The following is a 13,214-nucleotide window of genomic DNA, read 5'->3' as shown; positions in this document are numbered from 1 at the left end:
TGTCTTACTTAAGCATTGATTGTATTTTTGGTGCTATTATACCTATGTTGGTAGACTATTTCAAGCATAGTTCACTCTTTGGGGATGGAAAATTGTATGTGCCTGAATTCTTGACATACTGTGCATACTACTCTGTGTTGGGAATAGTGATGATGAAAACTTACCACATTACCATTCTTAACATCAGTTTGAAAATTACCATTCTCACCAATTTAAACATCTGTCTTCTGATCATACTTTCTTAACTTAAATTGAAGTCATTTGCTATCAAGACAACAGCAATTATTTAAATAGATAGCCCCCATACAACTTCATAAACAAGGTTTGATTATAAATAAATGGTTTTATTTTGAAAGGAAAACTCCTCTGAACTGCTGAGCGTTCATAAATAATATCAAGGATGCCATCGAGTATTGCTTTTCCGTCACAATATATCCCCTACTTAATTCAGAATTGATTCAGTACATGAATGGAGACACTGTTATGTATGAACCTTTGATGTTTATGCATATTTATTTCAGAAAATATGACTAACATAAGTAACATCTGTTTCCTATTTCTACATTAATTCTGACTAACAGCAAATTAAAATGACTGTTTACTTTGAGGTTTTGAATATCATGTTTACCATGTGCAAAAATATACCTATATTACAGAACCAAACTTACAAGGCTTATTTCCATGGAACATAAGAGGAATAGCCCAATCAGACCCTCAAGCCTGTTCTGCCAATCAGTGAGGTTATTGCTGATCTTTGTCCTACATGACTTACCATGGCACAGATCTCTGTGTCATTGGCAAATTTGGATAAATGGCTCTCTTTACTGTATTAACTAAGTCATTAATAAACATAGTAAATAGTTGATGCCCCGGCACAGATCCATGTAGGACACTACTGGTCACTTCCTTCCAATTCAGGTGCCAAGATTCATTCTGCCTGCCTTCTACAGTCTAACCAATCTTCTGACAAGGTCAAAAATTTATCTTCAATCCTAATCAGTTATAGCTAACATTCTTTCAAGTGAAACTCCATCAAATGGCTTTTGGAAGTCCATACAAACTACATCCATAGACAATCTGCTGTCTACTGCTTTAGTTAGTTCTTCAAAAAACTCAGTTAGATTCAGAAGATTTGACCTACCTAATCTTTGTACATCCGTTCTGGTTCTCTATAATCAGCTCAAATTTTCCTAAGTGCTTAGTCAGTCTGTCCTTAGATTTCAATAACTTCCCCACAACAAATGCCAGACAAAGAGATCTATAATTTCTTGGTTTCTCTCCCTTACCTTTCTTGAGTAATAGAGTTACAGCTGCAGTTTTACTATCTAAAGGGACAATTTGTGAATCAACATACTTTGAAAGGATTATGGTTAAAGCATCTCCAATATCCTCAATTACCTCCTTAAAACACTCAGGTCCTTGAGATTTGCCAGTCTTTAACACCATTTTTTTTCTAATACTGTTTTCTTGCTTACACACATTAGTATGTCCCAGCCCTTGATTCACTATTAGTTTCCTTGGAATGTCAGGGGTATTATCTATTCCTCTACAGTGAAAACTGGCACTGAGTAATTATTCAATGAGTCTGCCATTTTTTCATTTTTAATTGCAATGTTATCCATATTTGTTTTTAAATATTACCCTTAACTACCATTTCTCTTCTAATATAATTGTAAAAATGTTTTGTGTTAATCTTGATACCCTTCACAAGATTTTTTGTATGTACTTTTTTTGCAGCTTTTACTAGCTTCCTTGTTTTCTTTTGCTGTTCTTTATCTTTCCTCCAGTCCCCTAAGTTTACATAATTTTTGCCACTTTATGCTTTTTTCTTTGGTTTCATGCTATCTCTCAGCTCTTTTGTTGACCAGGTGGTTTTTATTTGGTAAGTAGAGCTTATACCCTAAGCAATACGCACTTATCCTATTTAAGGTAAATTCTTTTTTGAACACTGTTCACTGTCCATCTGTAGTTTTACTTAATTACATTTTTGACCAGTTTGCTGTCATCAGGCTCTGTCTGATCCTGTAAAAATTAACCTTTTCAAAATCTACAACATTAGTAACTGTTACATGTCTCCTTTTTAAATCTAATGTTAAATGTGATCATATTATTTTAGATTATTAACTAGGCGTGGTTGATTACTCACTACTAAATCTAGTCTGATCAGCCTCTTGTTGGTTCTAGAACATATTACTCCAGAAAACTACTTTGCATCAATTCAAGAAATCCACTACTTTTTTGACTTGCACTACATTGCTTTTTCCAATCTGTAGAAAAATTAAAGTCTCCCATTAAAGAAAATTTGCTTTTGCTGCAATCTTCTCTAAACTCTGAATTATGGATGTTGTAGCATTGCGGCTATAAAATTGGACTAGTAATCCAGAGGCCTGGGTTAAGCTTCTAGATATATAAACCTGGATTTTCACTGAGCTGGGCCAGCTCAGAAGCCCTTAAAAAATGGAAATTTCAGGATTCCTACCTCTATTCCTGTTTCCAGTCATTTTTGCTGCTGTGGATTAAGGGTGCGGGCAGCCCACTCACCCATATGCAGCACCCCTGCTTTTGCCAGTTCCATTGAGAGGGTGGGAAGTCCAACATCCCCCCACCCCCCCCCCCCCCCCCCCACCATTACCACAATTTATGTGGGGTCAGGCCACTGCCATAAGTAAGTCTGGTTCATGGCATCTCAGAAAAGTGGTTAACTGGGGTGGGGGGTGGTGGTGGTGTCAGGGGAGCACGAGTCCCAACTTGGGAATAAAAAAAAGTCACCTGCTCCTGGAATTCTTTCATTTACAGGCATTTGAATACAAAAAATCCTGTTCTTTCAGTTTCAATCGTTAGGTGATGTATTATACATTAGATGTGTTTTTACTGCAGTAATTGTTCATATGGGTCTCTCCTGCAAAGATAAGTTGACTATTACATAATCAGAATTGTATATGTGTTGAGATGCATTAGAGTACTTTTCCCATTAGGAAAAGTGCTATTATGCATTCAAAACTAAATGACTGCTTGGGAACTCTACTGTCATGATTTGAAGTGTGTTAAATGTCCACAGCCCTTTATATTTGAAAAAAAAAACTGGTTTGCAGCTTTCCCTTAGAAGACAAACAGACATCTGCTCCTGGAGTGCATCGATTGACAGGCCATCTGGTGTATCTTAGAAAAAACTTAGCCATCTATTTTTGCAGGTTCAATAGGCTTCATTGTTTGCATTTGTAATGGTTTGTTTTGATAGCTGGGGCCATTGTGCATGCCTGCCTGAGTTTCAAATGCTATATAACTGCTTCACTCAGCAGAGGGCTGTGTAGACAGTTTGAATGACAGTTTTAAGAGGTTATTAGAGTCAATTATGAACTCAAAATGAGGCTGTTTGACACATTGAGCCAATGCTAGTTCCCTGCAAAGCAATCCAGTCAGTCCCACTCCCCCACTTGATCCCCAATGCCTTGCAAGTTAATTTCATCAAGTGACCATCCGATTTCCTTTAGAAAGCATTAATTGTTTCTGCTTCCACCAAGCAGAGTTCCTTCCTTACCTGGCTGTCCCCCAAGGTTATTGCTGTAGTGTTCAATCAGAATTGTCTTTTTAAAGACTACACTCTAATTTTCATGCTCTCCTGTGGCTTACATCTGTTTTACATAGGATTTAGGCCAATCAATACTTGAATGAATATGCAAATGAGATGGTCTGGAATTCCTCAAGTCAATATGTCTCCTGACCACCAGTGGGTGAAAACCAATAAAAGCGCTTTGTTGACTGTAAGGTGCAATGAAAAACACTACATAAATGCAAGCCAAGCATACAAGTAAATTAGAAATAAGAGCAGGAGTAGACCATATGACCCATTGAGCCTGCTCCTCCATTCAATGCAATCATGGCAGATCTTGGGCTTCAACTCCACTTTCCCGCCCATTCCCCATGTCCCTTGACAAGTTTCACATTTTTCAAAATATATTCTGCTTTTCTATTCCTACGACTGAAGTGAATAACTTCACACTTCCCCATGCCTGTCATTTTGTTGTCCAGTAACTTAACCTGTCTATATGTTTTTGTAGCTTCTCTTGTGTCCTTCTCACAGCTTACATTTCCATCTAGCTTTGTATCATCAGCAAACTTTCCATGTCTTCATCTAATTCATTAATATAAATTGTAAATAGCTGAGGCCCTAGCACTGATCCTTGCAGCACTCCACTAGTCAACTTGAAAATGCCCCATTTATTCCTACTCTTTGCTCCCTGTCCATTAACCAATCCTCTATCCATGCTAATATACTACCCCCAACTCCATGAGTCCTTATCTTGCCTATTAACCTTTTGTGTAGCATCTTATCGAATGCTTTTTGGAAATCCAAATATACAACATCAACTGGTTCTCCTTTATCTACCCTACTAGCTACATCCTCAAAAAACTCTAATAAGTTTGCCAAATAGGAGTTCTTTTTCATAAAACCATGGTCACTTGTTCTAATCATAATTTAATTTTCTAAGTGCATTGTTAAGACTTTCTTAATAATAAATTCCAATGTGTTTTCTTGTGTTATGATCCCTGTAGAGTCTGATAAGTTTTAGAAAGATATTCGAATTTCCAGTGACTGACTGGAAGGATCACATGACAGTATTTCAAGTTAAAACTTTTACTGCAACAAACAAACTGCAAGCGACATTGACTAAACACTATTTCAGTAGGCAATTTATACTTTACCCTACAGAACAGTTTCCCCAATTAACTTTTAAATTAAAAATCCCCCCTCCATGGTTATACTTTCCTTGTCCCTTAAAGTAGACAGGTTACTCAGGAATCAGTCCAAAGCTATTCTCCACTCCCACTAGCTTACTTCCTTTTCCCTTTCCGAGCCAGGTAACTGCTAATCCCTGAAATGACTTTCACAGTGAGGGTTATCCTGGAGATTCCTCCCTCTAACCAAAGCTAGGTGAATCCTCCAGCCTCATTTGAACACTCACAAACTTCAGGTATCTTCAATCAGAGCTTGAGTTCCTACCGTCATTCTGCATGGTTAACAATAAAGGTTGGCTGCTCCTATCTTTCCGCTCATTCTCTCTCTCACATCATTGAAAACTGGCTGTGTCTGTGAGGTTAAGGGGGTATCTTAGGAAAATCTGCAGCCCAGCCCTACAATGGTTGCTATGGATTACTCCTTCCTAAAGCCAATCACCATGGCAACATGCATCATATGGGCCTTGTATCCTGGTAGAAATGCCTGGATTAGTTATCCTTTAGATGACAATTTAATTCTACCTTGAAATTAAATAGACAGTTTAGCGTATATAACATAACAGGAAATACCAAAAAATAGTGAAAGGGTGGTGTAAGGAGGAGTAGGGCCGATTCAGGGTTTACATATGGAGTCGGGGGCATGGCTGAAATATTAAATGAATACTTTGCATCTATATTTACCAAGGAAGAAAATTCTACCCAGGCCATGGTGAAAGAGAAGGAAATTCAGTCACTAGAAGGGTTTAAAATTGATAAGGAAGAGATATAGCGTAGGTTGTCCATACCTAAAGTTGACAAGGTACCAGGACCAGATGAGATGCATCCGAGGATACTGAGGGAAGCGAGAGCAGAAATTGCAGTGACACTCTTCAGTCTTTCTTAGACTCAGGGGTGGTGCCAGGGGACTGGAAATTGCAAACATTACACCCTTGTTCAAAAAAGGTGGTAAGGATAAGTCTAGCAATGACAGACCAGTCAGTTTAACTTCAATGGTGGGAAACCTCTAGAAACTATAGTTCGGGGCAGAATTAAGGCACATGGACAAATGTGGGTTAGTTAAGGAGAGCCAGCATGGATTTCTTAAGGGAAAATCATGTTTTATTAACTTGCAGGAGTTTTTCCAAAGAGGTAACAGAGAGGGTTGATGAGGGCAATGCTGTTGATGTGCTATACATAGACTTCCAAAAGGCATTTGATACAGTGCCGCACAACAGGCTAGTGAGAAAAGTTATAACTCATGGAATAAAAGGGACGGTAGCAACATGGATACAAAATTGGCTCAGTGACAGGAAACAGAGAGTAATGGATAGCTGATGTTTTTCAGGCTGGAGGAAGGTTTGTAGTGGAGTTCCCCAGGTGTTGGTATTGAGACCCTTGCTCTTCCTGATATATAGTAATGAGCTAGATCTTGGTGTACAGAGAACAAATTCAAAATTTGTAGATGATATGAAACTTGGAATGATTGTAAACTGTGAGGAGGAAAGTGCTGAACTTCAAAAGGACATCGACAAGCTGGGCAGATAGGTGGCAGATGAAGTTCAATGCGGAGAAATGTGGGGTGATACCTTTTGATAGGAAGAACATGGACAGTATAAAGTAAAAGGTACAATTCTAAAGGGTGTGCATGATCAGAGCGACCTGAGTGTCTATATACATAAAACATTAAAGGTGGCAGGACAGGTTGGGAGCAGTTAATAAAGCATCCAGTTTCCTGGGCTTTATTGAAAGGGGCAGAGAGTATAAGAGCAAGGTAGTTATGTTGAGCTTTCTAACACTAGTTAGACTAAGCTGGAGTACTGCGTCAGTTCTGGGCATCACATTTTAGGAAGGATGTGAAAACATTGGAGAAAGTGCAGAAGAGGTTTATGAGAATTATTCCTGGGATGAGAAACTTCAGTTATGAAAATAGACTGGAGAAGTTGGGACTCTCTTCCTTGGAGATAAGGAGGCTGAGGAGAGATTTGATAGAGGTATTCAAAATCATGAGAGGCTTGGGCAGGGTGGATAGGGAGAAACTGTTCCCATTGGCAGAAGGATTGAGAACCAAACGAGTACAGATTTAAGGTAATTGGTAAAAGAAGCAAAAGCATTATGAGGCAAAACTTTTTCACACAGCGAGTGGTTAGGTTCTGGAATGAACTGCCTGAGAATGTAGTGAAGGCAGGTTCAATTGAGGCATTCAACAGGGAATTAGATGATTATTTGAAAAGAAATAATGTGCAGGGTTTCAGGAGAGGGCAGAATGGCACTAGATGAAATACTCAAGGGAGCTGGTGCAGACATGATGGGACAAATGGCCTCCTTCTGCACTGTAACAATTCTGTGTAGAACTGTTTATAAAACACCTTCTTGAGAGGGACTTGGAAACCATCAGTCAACCCACGGTCAACACAGATGCTCTTGCCTATACTACAGGTGTGAACATCTTGCACTTTCTCAGCAAGTCCCTTGACTTAGGCCCCTCTTCTTCCCATAGCAATCAAGCTACCCCAACCGTCCAGTTCCGAAGAAGTCACATTGGCCTCGAAAAGTTAATTCTGTTTCTCTCTCCACAGATGCAGCCATACTGCTCAGTTTTTCTAGCACTTTATTTTTATTTCAGATTTCCAGCATCTGCAGTATTTTGCTTTTATGTTTGTTTTTCATACTTGAGCTTTGACTGGTGTCAACAGATTATTGAACTGTGGGAAGCATTACAGCACATCCTAATTCTGTCTTCACACAATGTTCACATAAACACTATTCCAGCTAGGACCTCTGGACAGTAATCAGGAGAGGGGACTCTGGCTGATTTTCCTCTTCTTACCCGGTGGCAATAAAGCCCTTTAAACATGGCCGAGATTGGTTAACTCAGCACAGGTCAGGGTCAAATATGGAACCTTCCTGTGTTACAGGAAGTTTATAATTATTTTTAGTGTTTTATTACTTCTAATGCACTCTCAAAGTTTTTCCCAACAAGATAGGGTGCCAGAAATCTGTCCAGCAGTACATACAGAATCACCAAATTACATTTCATTAGGTGTGGCAGGATGTTGGTGTTTGCCACAGATTTCATATGCTGTACAGTACTAAATGTCAACTGTTTTGCTATGCAATTCATCCGCCAAGGCAGGGGGAGATGTTAGGGAAAATGTGCCTCCTAGCAGATGGTTCAAAGCAGGGGCTGGGATTTTGTCAATAGTGTGTCATTCCTGACCTAGTAACTGGAACTGAGCGCCACTTCTGCTTTCTCTTTTTCTGCCTTTTCCCGTGATTATAATTAAAATTCTAAGTGTCAGAGGCATGCATGCAAAACACAAGCAATTGAGCATCAGTGGAAACTTTTCATTGGTCAAACCTGCTGTCAGCTGACAATGCAACATCGATCAGCAACTTATTAAAGAGCCTTCTGGGAGGGTGTGCATCACTGCCAGGATGATCCGCTGCTTGAGAGTGCCATACTTTTTGGAGAGATGAGACCAGCCTTACAATTCAGCAATGCCTCCCTGCACGTTCTCCTCCAAACGGTCAGGGAAAAGTGGGAGGTGCTCTTTCCTGAAGATGGCATAAAAAGGCCCTCCCACCAGACCAAGGCGGACAGGATGGAGGTGGTGAGCAACTGCGGGCCATCCACCAAACCTGGGGCCAGTGCAGGAAATGGATCAATGACCTCCTCTGATCCACCAGGGTAAGTAGCAGTATCACATCTTCAACAAGAGCCTCTTGTTTGGTCATCAATAATGTATATGTGCGAGTGGGCAGCTATGCCAGAAGAATGAATGCGTGATCAGCTTTAATGCCACATAGCAATTGAGGCCTAAGCGCAGCTGGCTGTCTTCCAGCAGCTCCCACTGCTGCTGGCGACCTCCAGGCCGGTCATTCTGGGTGGTGACTTCAACTGCATCAACGATGCGGCTGGATAATCCGGAAGGGCCGACAGCAGATTGGACACTACGTCCAGATCCCTGATAGGAACAGTAAAGGATGCCAAGCTGCACGATTGCTTCAGCAACCCTGCAGATGGAGCACAGCGTAGATACACCTGGTCGCGGCCAGACGGGTCCATCCGTTCCAGGATAGACTTCCTGTTTGTGTCCCGTGCGTTCATAGTTAGATCCACCGACGTCAAGCCGGTGTTCTTCTCTGACCACTGCCTGCTGCTGGCTGACCGTCACTTACAGGAAGACCAGAGGATTGGCAGGGGGGCATGGAAGCTGAACGTGCAACTGCTGATCCCAGAGAACATTGAGTGAAACCCCTCTTTGACTCCCTGACACACTGGTGGGAAGTGATCAAGGAGAACATCAAGAGGTTTTTCATCCTCGAGGGCAACCAGAAAGCTAGAAAGGAACAGAGGGAAATGTCCCAACTCCAGAAAAACATGCAGGACCTGCTCCGGCTGCAGTCAATGGGGGTCGATGTCAAGGAGGAACTGCAAGAGATGAAGAGCCAGCAAGCCTCGCTCTTTGCCTCGGAGGCCTCCAAGATCATCTTCTGGTCCAGAGTCCGCTCCGTGGAGCAGGATGAGACGTGCTCACGTTTCTTCTTCCAAAAGGTACACAGAGAGAGCTCTGTGATCAGCAGCCTGAAGGAAGAAGACGGCTCAGTAAAGTCATCGCAGTCTGACATTTTGAGGATCAGCAAATCCTTTTATGCTGGATTGTATGACGTGAAGCCCACAGGCAGCGCCGTCTCCCAGTCCTTCCTGTCCTCTATCACGGAGGTCTTAGACGACAGTACACGGGAGAGCCTGGACAAACCGCTAACTCCTGATGAACTGACTAAGGCCCTTGAGTCCTTCGAGAAAAGTAAGACTCCCGGAAGCGACGGCTTGCCGGCTGAGTTGTATTCGGCTCTGTAGAAGTGGATCAGCCCAGACCTGCTAGAAGTGTACGAGAGTATGCTTCTAGCCGGCAGCATGTCAGAATCCATGAGGAAAGGCATCATCACCCTCATCTACAAGCACAAGGGTGAAAGGGAGGAAATTAGAAATTAGTGACCCATTTCATTGTTTAATGTGGACTATAAGATTCTATCCAAAGTCATCAGCAATCGGGTCAAGTCCGCTCTGGAATTGGTGATCCACCCTGACCAGACCTGCGCTGTGCCCAGCAGGAAGATCTCTGACAGCCTTGTGCTACTCAGGGATATGATTGCCTATGTGCCAAACAGGGGTGTGGACACCTGCCTCATCAGCCTGGATCAGGAGAAGGCCTTTGACAGAATATCACACACCCACATGGTGGATGTGCTCTCCAAAATGGGGTTTGGGGAGGGATTCCATAACTGGATCCAACTGCTCTACATTAACATCAGTAGCGCAGTCTCAATCAATGGGTGGGAATCAGATAGCTTTCCGATGAAATCTGGAGTCAGGCAGGGCTGTCCTCTCTCGCCTGTTCTTTTCGTGTGTTGCATAGAACACTTTGCTGAGTCCATCAGGAAGGATCCGGACATAAAAGGAGTGACGATCCCAGGCAGTGGAGGCATTCAGGTCAAAGCCTCCCTGTACATGGACGATGTCGCCGTCTTCTGCTCGGATCCACTGTCGGTGTGCAGACTGATCCACATCTGCGACCAGTTCCAACTGGCCTCGGGAGCCAAGGTAAATCGTGGGAAGAGCGAGGCCATGTTCTTTGGGAACTGGGCTGACCGATCCTTTGTCCCCTTCACCGTCAGTGCTGACGGCCTGAAAATGCTAGGGATATAGTTCGGAGGGACCGGGGCATGCGTTAGAAACTGGAAGGAGCGAGAGTCTATGGTGGAAAGAAAACTGAGCATGTGGGAGCGATGCTCCCTCTCCATTATGGTTAAGAATCTGGTCATCAGGTGTGAGGCACTCTCACTGTTACTGTACGTGGCGCAGGTCTGGTCCATTCCACACTCCTGCGCGATGGCGATCACCCGAGCCATCTTTCGCTTTATCTGGAGGTCGAAAATGGATCCTGTCCGCAGGGACGCGATTTACAAACCTCTAGATAAGGGGGGAAAAAAACGTGCATGACATTGCCCTCATCCTGATGACCACCTTTGTGTGCGGCTGCATCAAGCTGTGCAAAGACCCTCGGTATGCAAACACCAAGTGTCACTACGTGCTGAGGTTCTACCTATCCCCGGTGTTGCGAAGGATGGGTCTGGCCACGCTGACACGGAACGCTCCAAGTAGTTGGACCGTGCCGTACCACCTGTCCCTCGTGGAAAAATTTATGCAGACCTTTGACCACAAGTCCATCAGGCAGTGGTCGGCACATATCGTCCTAGAGGCCCTGCGGGAAAAGGAGAGGGTGGACCCTGTGGGATGGTTCCCCGAGCAGACCGTCAAAGTCATTTGGCAGAATGCCTCATCGCCAGAACTTTCCATCAAGCACCAAGATATAGCTTGGCTAGTGGTGAGAAAGGCCCTCCCCGTCAGATCCTTCCTACACGCCAGGAGTCTCACCCCCTCGGCACGTTGCCCTCGAGGTGGCTGTGGTAGGGATGAGACTGTTGTTCACACCCTTGTGGAATGTGCCGTTGCAAAGAGGGTCTGGAGAGAGCTGCAGTGATTTTTATCGAGGTTCATCCCGAGCAGTGCTATGACACAAGACTCTGTGCTCTATGGGCTGTTCACAGGGATACACACTGAGTCAAACATCAACTGCAGCTGGAGGTTCATCAACTCGGTGAAAGACGCTCTTTGGTCTGCCCGAAACTTGTTGGTCTTCCAGTTCAAAGAGTTGTCCCCGACCGAGTGTTTCAGACTGGCACATTCCAAGGTCCAGGACTAGGTGCTGAGGGACGCACTAAAGCTTGGGGCAGCCGCCGCAAAGACGCAATGGGGAAAGGTCGCTGTCTAAGAACTTTCTGCCATAGTGCACCAAGGGGCTGGGAATTGTATAGGCCTCTCGGTCTGTACGACTCACAATAAAGAATACTAATTGTATTATAATTGTATTGAACAAAATGATGTATGTTGATAACACCAATCCCACTGCATTGTCTGACTGTCTGTAATGACCATATTGAAATGACTGTAATATTCATTGATTGTATTGAAGCACCTCGTGATCCATGTGTAAAAGTTGAATCTGGTTGCATTTTTGTGATGTCCATTTAGAAATGTTTTGTAATGTTCTTCCAGATATTTTATGAATAAAGTATATTTTTCAAAAAAAAAATCTGGATATTTGCCTTTTGTGTGTGCTTGGATGCAGCGTGTGAATGACAGGCCCATACTTGTGACGGGGATGCATGCAGACAAGGGGTTTAGGTGTTGCTTGATGTGTCACTAACACTGCACTTTGTCATGAAGGACAAGAATACCCACAATGCCTGCAAGCGAAGACGCACAGGAGGAGTTCCTGACCTGAGGCTCCTCACAGCCACCGAGGAGGAGGTGATGGAGATCGCTAGTGAGGAGGGAGCAAGTTTGGTGGCAGACGGTGAGGCTGGACCGACCAGGAGTAAGGAGGAAGAGGCAACCATCCTGCTAGTGGGATATGGGCACACAGGATGAATGCGATGAAATGCGAAGTGCTGAAACTGTGATGATTCTTATTGTGATTCTTTTTGCTCTTCACTACAGGTCATCACTCTCTAAGGATCAGGCCACAGCCAAGGGAGTAAGAAAACTCCACCTCTGGGGATGAAGTAGCCAGCGCCCTAGACAATCATCTGCCTCAGCATCAACCTCCAGCAGCGCAGTTACACCCACATAGTCCATAAAGGAGTTGCATATAGATTCGGGCGCTCAATCTGGTGAGCACACCATGGACACGTCCTAGCAGCGCAGGGAGGACTGGGTCCTCAGACGATCAGAGGACTGTTGGGGATCAAGCCCCTGTTGAGCCCAAACTGATGGCAGGCCTCTGGTTGGGGCCACAAGAAGCCTGCTGGACACGAAGCAGAGGCTAGGGGAAAATCATGGCAGAGATGTCAGGGATTATGCGCAGCTTTGCACAGGGTATGGGAGAGTCCATGCCTGGCATGAGTTCTGCCATGCCTCAGGCATTTGAGCACATGGCTTCATCCATGGAGAGGATGGTGACTGCCTTGAAGAGCCAGGTCGAGCATTCTATCCATATGCACCCTAACCTGCATTCCATCGCTCGAGCCATGGGCTCGGTGAAGCAGTGGCTAGGCAAGAGAGGGAGGAGACACCTGGACCTCTCCCCAGGAACCTTTTCCACTCAGGGGGACAGAGAGGTGCATTCACATACCCAGATAGTATGCCACCTGCCCAGAAGACTTCGTCTCAGGACAGCCATAGGGTTAGCAGTGTCTCCTCACCCCTCCACCAGTTACCCCAACAACTACAGCCAGTGAGGCAGAAGGGAATGCTTCTGCACCAGTACAGGAGACTCCTAGTAGGCTGGAGCCCTCAAGGCCCCACGGCCTCAATCGATGTTTGCCATAATCATCCGAGACAGCAAGGCATGACAATGACCAGGTGACTTCTACCCCAGCTGGTGATGTCGGGGTTAGATGTAGTGATAGAAAGAAATGGAAGAACTATGAAC

The sequence above is a fragment of the Cetorhinus maximus genome, chromosome 3 (assembly GCF_964194155.1).
Source record: "Cetorhinus maximus chromosome 3, sCetMax3.hap1.1, whole genome shotgun sequence".
NCBI lineage: Eukaryota > Metazoa > Chordata > Chondrichthyes > Lamniformes > Cetorhinidae > Cetorhinus > Cetorhinus maximus.
The sequence above is the reverse complement of the archived record's forward strand: the minus strand, read 5'-3'. Positions refer to the sequence as shown.